Source organism: Lates calcarifer, linkage group LG14, assembly GCF_001640805.2.
Source record: "Lates calcarifer isolate ASB-BC8 linkage group LG14, TLL_Latcal_v3, whole genome shotgun sequence".
Lineage (NCBI taxonomy): Eukaryota > Metazoa > Chordata > Actinopteri > Centropomidae > Lates > Lates calcarifer.
The window spans coordinates 4,508,673-4,519,288 of record NC_066846.1 but is presented as its reverse complement, the minus strand read 5'-3'; the positions used below and the strand labels follow the sequence as shown (position 1 = coordinate 4,519,288).

The window sequence follows — 10,616 nt, the reverse complement described above, 5'->3', positions numbered from 1 at the left end:
CTTCAAAAAAAAGTCATACCATAGTATGGCTTTCAAAAAAAGTCATAGTATAGTAAGGCATCAAAAATGGTCCAAAAAAAGTCATAGTACAGTAAGGCTTCAAAAATGGTCAAAAAAAGTCATAGTATAGTAAGGTTTAAAAAAAAGTCATACCACAGTAAGGTATCAAAACTTGTCAAAAGAAGTCATAGTATAATAAGGCTTCAAAATGGGTCAAAAAAGTCATAGTAAGGCATCAAAAAAGTCATAGTATAGTAAGAGCCGTAACCCTAACCTCTGGCTACAAATATTCACTTCATACAATATTAACAGACCAGTAAATATCCTGTGTTCAGCAGAATTTATTTTAGTAAGATAATCCATCATTAGTCCACAGCTGAGGAAATACAGCAAAATATAAAAAGGCATGATGTCAAACAGGTAATATATAACAATGTATAAACTATTAACAATATAACAGGATTATGTACACAGTAACAGATGGGATTTCCGCCCAAATGCATAGTACAGAAAGGCATCAAAAAATGTTCAGAAAGTATAGAGTATATCAGAAAAGTGTAATAATAGAAGTAATTAGCAATAATCAAAGTAATGTGTTAACAGGAATCTAATCAGGCATAAAAACAATTGTATAGTTAGGTGTCAAAAAATGTCATATTTAGTGTTTTTTTTTTCTAATTATTACAGTCACAGTAATGACTAGAAATAGTTCTGAAACTATAAAATAAGATAAAAATATCTCTCAAATTTCACAGAGGTAAATAAAACATGAACCATGCAAGAAATGCAGGAAAACAATTTTAATAGTCCTGTTACTAAAATGATATTGTTTAGCTAAATTATTAAGTTACTTTCACAACATATAATCTTATGCCATCTTTTAATGGCAGGATACACCAACATTTTTCACTACATTTTAAAAAAGGTCATAGTACAAAATGCAGTGAAAAATGTTGGTGTATCCTGCCATTAAAAGATAGCATAAGATATGTTGTGAAAATAACTTACTAAAATGATATTATTTAGCTAAATTATTAATAGGACTATTGAAATTGTTTTCCTGTATTTATTGCATGGTTCATGTTTATTTAGTTCTGTGAAATTTGAGAGATAACTATTTAATCGTTACAGTAGGTTCTTATTTCTAGTCATTACTGTGACTGTAAATTAGAAAAACACACTAAAATATGAAGTACTGACTGAGTTATAAAAAGTTTAGTTTAAATCATTGTAATTAGATGTCAACAATGAATGAGGTCAGTTTAGGAAAGGAATATTAGATTTACTCATCAGTTTCTGTGATTCACATATGTTCTCGTCTCTGCAGGCAGAGAAGATGACAGCAGCTGAAGACCTGAAGTGGATGAAAGAAACAAAAGTCAGAAGTGTGACAAAGCTGTTAATTAGATAAAAGACCTCCACCTTTTGTTTGAGTGAAAACAGTTTTTTCTCTACCATCTATAATGTAGTCATGGACACATTTTCCACAGACTAATATGACTTTATTAAACACCTGTGAGAACATTCAACTGCTTATGATACAACTATTTAATAATTGTACCACAAGCAGTTAAACGAACACAAAGATGCTTAGTGGACAGACACGTTCATCTTTGGAAAATGTGCTCATAACTACATTGACCCTAACCAGCTCTAACAAGTGTGTCCTTGTGGTCAAATGTCTGTCATTATCTTTGCTGTGATTTGTTCAATGTTGTCTGGAATAAAATTATTAAAAGTGTCTCTAAACATTTGGGTTGTATTTCTCTATTTTGAAAAAAAAAAAAAAAATATATATATATATATATATATATATATTTTAACTATATATATAATATATATATATATATATTTTAACTATATATATATATATTTTAACTATATATATATAATATAAAATAATATATATATATTATTAACTATATATATATATATAATATATTTTAACTATATATATATATATTTTAACTATATATAATAAAATATAATATAATATATTAATATATAAATAAATAATATATATATATATATATATATAAATATATATATATATATTTATATATATATATAATATAATATATATATATTATAAATATATATTATATATATAATATATATTTATATATATATATTATATAAATAATATATATATATTTATTTATATATTATATATATATATATATATAAAAATATATATATATATATATATATATTTATTTATTATATATATATATATAGTATATATATATATATATTTATTTATTTATATATATATATATTTATATTTATATATATATATATTTATTTATATATATATATTTTATTTATTTATTTATTTAATGAACACTGAAACTGTAGTGTTCATTTTAAGACTAGTTCTGATTAGTCCAGAACCACTTGGTTCACACTCTGGTTTCTTTGTAGATTTAGTGTCTTTTGACAATTTCAATATCTGAAAACCCTCTGTGCTTTTATTTTGATGTGTTAAAAGTGACGTTTGTCAAGTTAACGTTTGTTGCGTTTTTATCCACAGGATTCAAACTTCAACCATTAAATCAGAGAGAAGAGACAGATGTGAAGACATTTCCAGAAGGTCAGTGGTAGTTTATTCTTTTCAGTCTGACTCATTCATTCAGTCATTATCTCAGCTGCAGTTTGACTCTTTAAAACCTGTTGTCTGGAATAAATAGCAACAAATTAATGCTGCTGTAACTTCAGTTTTAATTTGTATTTTTCAACAACAAGAAAGTATAAAACTTTTAATACCTAAAAATATTAATTGTAAAACTATTAAAATTAAGGTGTAAATTTTTCTAGATCTAAAATCTTTAAATACATTTAAAACCTAAAATAAACAGGTCCAATAGTTTTACAATTAATATTTTTAGGTATTAAAAGTTTTATACTTTCTTAAGAGTTGTTTATTAAAAGAGTTTCTATTCAAAACTGAGGTTTTATATTTTTGTTTATATATGTATTTTGTTATACATCACTTTTGTAGCATTGTTGAAAAATACAAATTAAAACTGAAGTTACAGCAGCATTAATTTGTTGCTATTTATTCCAGACAACAGGTTTTAAAGAGTCAAACTGCAGCTGAGATAATGACTGAATGAATGAGTCAGACTGAAAAGAATAAACTACCACTGACCTTCTGGAAATGTCTTCACATCTGTCTCTTCTCTCTGATTTAATGGTTGAAGTTTGAATCCTGTGGATAAAAACGCAACAAACGTTAACTTGACAAACGTCACTTTTAACACATCAAAATAAAAGCACAGAGGGTTTTCAGATATTGAAATTGTCAAAAGACACTAAATCTACAAAGAAACCAGAGTGTGAACCAAGTGGTTCTGGACTAATCAGAACTAGTCTTAAAATGAACACTACAGTTTCAGCTTCAGTTGATTTGATCTGTATGGACTCATCTTCTATCTTTTCATGTTAGTTGAAAATAGTAATGTGAATGATTCTTTCACACTAACTGACAAAACAGTTCATTACAAACACTGTCTCCCAATGGCTGAGGGCAGCAACTATAGAAGCTGTAAACATGAGAAAAAAAGGGTTTAACGTTTTCAAACTGAGTACCAGAGAGAAAGGTTGTAATGACTAATATATTTTAAAGCCACATAAATTAAAAAATATATTACTAATTGTTTATCACAGCTGGTGTCATCATGGAGGTCCACTACAGAGCTGTCTGCTAATAACATCTAAATATAAAAGCACCAGGCTGGAAAACACAAAACCTCACAGTAAACCATGTTGTGAAGTTCTAGATTCGTTTTCAAAGGTTACTAGTTTTTCCTTTTCATCCTGGAAAAGGGTTGTCAATGAAAAGTTTTCATCATAGTTTTGGTTAATGAAATGAACACTGCTCTGCTGCACCTGTGGAAGGCTGCAAACTAATGTTTTAGAGGACTGTGTTAAATTTGACTTGCAGCATTTATTGACTGGTAAGTATACGTTGACAGACCATTGGTATATTTCTTGACTTTGTTTGTTTGAGAGTGCATCAACACTCTTTTTTCCTGAAATTTAAATGTACTTTTTTTCTATCTAACCAGCTAGCCCTGGCCTGTCCTGTCTTGTAACACCACTTTGTCAGTGTAGAGTCCAGTATGTCCTCAGTCGAACAAGAGAGAATCCCCACCAGAGTGAAGTAATTTGTATTTTATATATGCAGTGGTGGAAAAAAGTTTTCAGACACCCTTAAAATTTTACACAATCTCAAATATTATCATGAAATATTTGGGGGAAAATCTTTTTTGTGTTTCAAAAGGTGTGGCTGCATTAGACAGACACCAACAAATACAAATCATGCACTCTGCTCCAGACTGAACATATTGACAGACCACAGCAACACTACAGCGAGCTAGTCCAATAAAGTATGTGGCGGTGCGCACCTAGTTGGCTCTGATGACCTGCACTCACACAGCAGAGACTATGTCCCAGAGTAAAGTGGAACAGGTGTGTATCACAGAGAGAGCTGGTGCTAAATGTTAAGTATGCTGCCACCACAGAGACTCAGGAAGCGACTGGAACTGCAGCTCAGAGTGGAAACTGTTCAACATGCTATGTTTGCTGACCTGTACGAAAAGCAGCACAAGTGTGAAGCAGAATGTCTTGTTATGAGCTCAGTTACTGTATGTACACCATATATATAGGTAGTTAGATCTATAACAGTGTATCACATTTTGGTCATATGTTTTCAGTATTGTCTGTGTCAGCCTAAAGAGAAGTCTCAGCCACAGGAAGACAGGCCTTCAGCTGAATGCTATTTTTTCCCACTGTGTTACTTTCACAGTGTAAACAACAGCTATGGCACAAATAATAATTCAATGTTATGTTATGTTATTTATGTTCAATGGAACATGTTCAAAATAATGTTCCTTTAACTTTATATGTGTTTTTCTATTTTCTTCATATATACACCTTTTAGAATTTTTTTTTTACCCTAGACAGGCAAGGAACCACATATGGTAACTTCATTGATCTTGATTTTCTACATGAAAATTGAATATTTTCAAAAATGTCACAAAAGTAAAAAAGTCTTGTTGTGCCCTGCTATGACACTCTAGGGTTGAAATTTTGAATTTCCAAGTATTTCAATGAATGCCCGGATGGAGAAAGAAAGAGCCAGAGAGAGAGAGAGGTGATGTTTATATTCTTAATTTTCTTCTTCTGTACTGAAACTATGTAAATAAACTTTATTAATGAGTCATGTCTTTTTGTGACAAATCAAACTATTCAGACTTTAAATCAATTACTGAAGCTATATAATGTAATGTCAGTGCTCTGTGTTGGACAGTTGATGTAAAGCTGTTTGTGAATTACCTGGAGGCCTCAGTCCTGGTCTCAAAGAACAACTTCATCATACAAAGACGCTGTGATCGTGGACGAAGTGGTGACACCTAGAGGAAGTAAAGAGAAACATACAAAGGAAAATGATCAATACACTATGACCTATTCCTCATCAACAGCTTAACCCCCAAAACACACATAAATCTTCAACGTTATAGTCAACCAGTAACATTTTCATATGTGACAATAAACATGGTCTGCTTATTGTCACATATGACATGATTATCTTAAATTTCTATATTAATTGTATGTCCACTAATCATTGGAGGAACCGTGTATATTACTGTGAATTGCATAATAAAAAAAATAATTTACATACAATTTTGAAAGCAGAGTTTTGACTTATGGTATTTTTAATTATACTTCACACGCACAAAACTAACTGACAACTATTTCGAATTTTTGAAAATTGTTATAATTAGTACTGTTTTCTGACAATTTATAGACATGATTAATCAGTTACTATGATATTCAATACTAAACTCATTAAATACCAAGGATTTAAACAATAAGACAAGATTAAAAATTCAGATCAACACATTTTCTTCAGACTGGGTAAATTTAACTGTAAGACACATACCTGTTTGCTCTGTAAGTTTAGAGCTGGTGTTTCTGTCCAGGCTGCAGCAGCTGAACCAGTAAACCTGGAAAACACAACAAACCTAATTAATCAAGAATCGTTCACCTCTAAAACTTGAACAGTGTAGAAGAATACAAAGCTGAAAACTTAGCACTACAAAGTTGACAATCACACTTTTGAGTTTATTATGTTTATTATGTTACTAGAATATGACTTTGTTAATCTCAGAGAGAAAAGCAACTTTCAAAGTTTTAATAATGATTTCTAACAGTAATCTCAGCTCATACAATGTAAGCTACTCTTGAGGCTTCAAACGTGGAGGAGCACAGAGGCAAAATCTAGTTTTCAAGCTTGTATTTAACTCAAACCTGAGCTCAATCAAGTCACAAGTCACCACAAACAAAATTCTAATCAATATATACACAAGAGTGGATCAGTGGATGGCTATGGACAGATTACTACCACAAAGGTACAAAGACACACAAACGGCAAAGGAGTCTCAAAACGATCACAAAGAAATACTTAACTGCCACACAAAATGACCCCAAAGAAACGTTAAATAGCCCGAAATAGACATGAAACTACAAAGAGGCTGATCATAAGTAGATGTAAAACAGAAAGCATATTGCAAAACGATGCAATATTATCACACATAGACACAAAAGGATCTCATCGACACGATTATCCGCTATAAACTGACTTAAAATGACCAAGCTGGAGCACAAAATTACAAAGAAGCAGTGAAATGTTTGCAAAGTAGAGAGATGAGTTGTATATAGACAAACTGACTACTTAACAGTTACCACCCTCCACAACTCATGACGGGGAGGCGACAAAGCCCCAAGGCCATCATTTAAAGATAAGGCTACTGCTAACGCTCGACACTAATGCTAATGCTAACACCAAGGTGTAAAACAGCCAGGTAGAGACACACAATGATATTAAATTACCACGAATAACCACAAACCGGTGACAACGACACGATAAACCACCATGAACAGCGTGAATGACCAGGATGGAACACAAAATGACAAAGAAACGCAAACTGTCTGTAAAGTGAAAACAAATTCAAACCGGGATTTACACAGACACTACGAGCTCATTGAGTTTTCATCCCTTCGTGTTAGGTGCCCACAACTCATGTTAGGGACGCCCTCAGTCACAAAAACACAAACACAGCCTTGCCCACGCGGTATAAACGAGTGATAATAGAATTAAACGATACCATTACAAGGCAATGCTAATGGAAACGCTCACCGCCAATCCTAACACTCTCTAATAACGTTAATGCTAACGCTAGCCACTAGCCTTACCTTCACGGCGCATGTTTGCTAACACTCTCTAACAACGTTAATGCTAACGCTAGCCGCTAGCCTTACCTTCACGCCGCAGGTGTGCTAACACTCTCTAATAACATTAATGCTAACGCTAGCCGCTAACTGCTTGCCTTACCTTCGCGCCGCAGGTGTGTTCAGCGTCCAGTCTCACTCATGTTGGACAAAAAAACACCTCCAGAGTTTGTTTTAGCATTCAGACCTCTTCGGTAACGACGCTTTCTCATAGTAGTGGCAAACCGAAGCAACGGTAACAACGTGGTTTAAAAATGTTTTCCGACTTCCTTTCTCCGCCTCTCTGCGCTCCTCCTATAAGGGCGTGGCCAATGACGACATACGTCAGCCAGAAAAACGCTGATTGGCCAGCCAATTCTGGTCCGCCTAGCGAAAAAAAAGTCGATTTACAGTATACAGTGTATTGACACAAGTAAATATATGTATAATCTACTTGTACTCTATATTTAAGTACAGTTAATATCAGATACTTTGAGAGTTTTACTCAAGCACTATTTATTTAGGTGACTTTCACTTTTACCAAAGTAACATTTTAACATGATATCTTTACTTTGACTAAAGTACTTTTAAAGTGACTTTTGGGTAGATGAGTTACCTTAACAAACCATGTAGAATACAAGGTTCATAATCATGGATGCAGTTATAATGAATATAGCTAAATGAAAGATGCTAACGTTAAGAGCTTTACTGATATGTAACATTAGCCAATACATTATGTAACTTAAGGTATGATTTTAACAGCATAACAGCATAATGGGAACCACAAATCCAGGTTTTGGTGTCTGGATTCCAGTTGTGTCTGTGAATCGCAGCAATCCATCTCCTCTTTTCTGTGGCTTTCTGTATCCTGTAGAAAGATAGCTCCGACTGTATGTTATTTTATTTTTCATCTTTTTATTTTTCAGTTTTCCCCTGAGGGATTGCTACCTTATCACAGTCAGCGGGTCAGTGTGCTTCACTGATCCTGGGAGCTTTCAGTAGAAGTTCAGTATTCAGGTGGGACACCCAAGCTGGACAGGTTGTAGGATAGAGGCCTGACAAAGTGCAATCCACTTCTCCAGGTTGGGGGTTGGATACATAGTGTTTTCTCCACAGGAATTGAGTCATTAGCTGTGATGGGCAAAAGTGCCCTCCACAAAATATGTGTAAAATGTTCCCCCAGAAAATTGCTGCTGTAGCATGAACAATGCTCCCTTCACACCTCTGACTGTCCCCTTATGTGTGTTTGCCCAGAACCAGCCCTGGAAAAGACATGGAAAATGAGTCACAAAGTGACACAAAATAACAAAAAAGACACACAAAGGACTACAGTGAGACATAAAACAACTGTGCTGAGACATAAAATGACACAAAGAGATATAAAACTAATGCAGAGAGATACAAAACAACCATGAAGAGATGCAAAAGAATATGTACCAGGGCTTTACATTTGAATCTAAACACATTTTATTCATTTGACAAATGTGCCTCTCATCTTTGAATCTGGGGCCAGCTGATTAGGTTGTCTTACAGTATAGTACATTCCACAGTTACACTGTAGCCATTTTCATGCTTACTGATGTGCAGCATGAAGCCACAGTGTAACACGCATGTCGCACTTGCCAATCTCTTTAGAGAAAAGAACACCTCTCTCTCTCATTGCCCCAGAGGGAAGACAAGAAGAATGAGTCCACAAGACCAAGAACCCAATCTATTGGTCCTGTCCTGCTGCTGCTGCACAAAAGCCAAGTCTGGTTGCATAAGGAGGCTGAAGACGGAAAAGACAGAGGACATGAAGAGAGGGGCGCCATCCCCCTCATTTGCACACTCAGAGCTTTTCAGGGAAAAGCCGCGGGCCCAGCATGTTTTATTGCTAATGCCTCAGTGACTTCCAAGGGCACTTAAAGGACTTCAGCCATTAGATTTGCACTCCACTTGCTCACTTCAGACCCAGAGGAGGCCTCAGAAATGGGAGGGAGAGCCCCCCCGAGAGAATGTTGTTAGTGCCCTTCTTTAGGCTGATTTAGCTGTTTTCTTTTTCACCTCCTATTGAGTGTTGAGCAACGGCTAAACCAGCAAGACAAATGTGTGTTTACGCTTTTAAAAAAGAAAGTAGTAAAAGGGAAAAGAGGAGAGAGAGCAGAGGGGGAAAGAGCAATGTTCTTTTTGTATTCTTTGAAATCCAGGACCTTGGTGGAAAAGCAGCCAAGGGGACATCATATAAATCAGGTTACCAATAGCAACAGCACTGGTAGGCATGAGACCGGCCCCTGGTCTTCTATCTGCTCATCTTCCTCTTCTGGATTTCACAGAGCACTTTGTTCCCACTGTTCTTACCTACATATGCTTATTCTTCATTGTTCCTCCTTTAAGCTCACCACCTTAGCCCCCAGGACACTTTCAACCCCCCCAGTCCTACCTTCCTCCTTCTCATCAACTACTGTATCAAAGTGAAATTGATTCCTTGAGCTAGCGGGTCATTCCTCCCTGGCAACAATGAGGCATTTGTTGGCCTCTACAACTGAACCTCGAGGCCTATTACCCCAGCCTGGATACAGTAGAGGGAGAAAGAGTTATGGTGAGAGAAGACGTGGGTGAAGGTGGAGGGAAAGGGCAAGAACATGAAAAAATGAAAGAACGGTTGAAGGGACAAGAGTTGTGTAAGAGGAAAAGAAGGGTAACAGACCTGTGAGAGCAATCCAGCAAAGTCTCATTACATTTTAAATAGGTAACCCAGCCAGTAGGTGAGCAAATTCCCATTAACCTGGCAGTAGGGATAACTTCCTCCGGGCTTATGGGTTATTACTTCCTCTCCCATTGCTCTAGGACTATTGTTTAGCCACAGTGTGAAGTCACGCACACTGCAGTGCTAAGCCTGATCTCTGATATGGACAATGCTTGCTATTGTCTCTTGTTTTTTCCCCATTCACTGCAGGAAGTGGCTACAACTTGCATGTTAATAGACCCAGTGGAACAAATATCTTGTGAAATATTATTAAGTAACAACAGATATAAAATAGCCACATCCAATTAATTAATTTAACATTGATGAAAAAACTGTGCATACACAGAAGTTGCACAAATACATCTGGCAAGCATTCTCCCTAAATGTTTACATAACTCTGTTAAGGTGCTAAATGTACATTTTTGATATTGCTACATAGCCAACCTTAGCATTACCAATCTAGAAGCATCAAACTTCATTCCTTTACTCATCAAGAGCCCTCTCCAGCAATGGAAAGCAACATCAATGCTAACTCATGTTTTACTTCTATTTCCATCACTTCTTTTACTCTACTGAAGTCAGCATGCCAAACCAGCTAGCCTCGTCCCAGCCGGGC

The 10,616-nt window shown here is 34.9% G+C and overlaps 1 long non-coding RNA gene across 1 annotated transcript; it reads right to left on the bottom strand.

Moving 5' to 3' along the window:
* Positions 1 to 1,063: 1,063 nt before the first annotated feature.
* Positions 1,064 to 7,571, bottom strand: LOC108879429 (uncharacterized). The gene is made up of 4 exons (XR_001960341.2): positions 7,400 to 7,571; positions 5,948 to 6,011; positions 5,341 to 5,417; positions 1,064 to 1,354 (listed from the first exon to the last, which is right to left on the bottom strand). It is a non-coding gene; the product is annotated as an uncharacterized LOC108879429 (long non-coding RNA).
* Between the last annotated feature and the right edge of the window lie 3,045 nt (positions 7,572 to 10,616).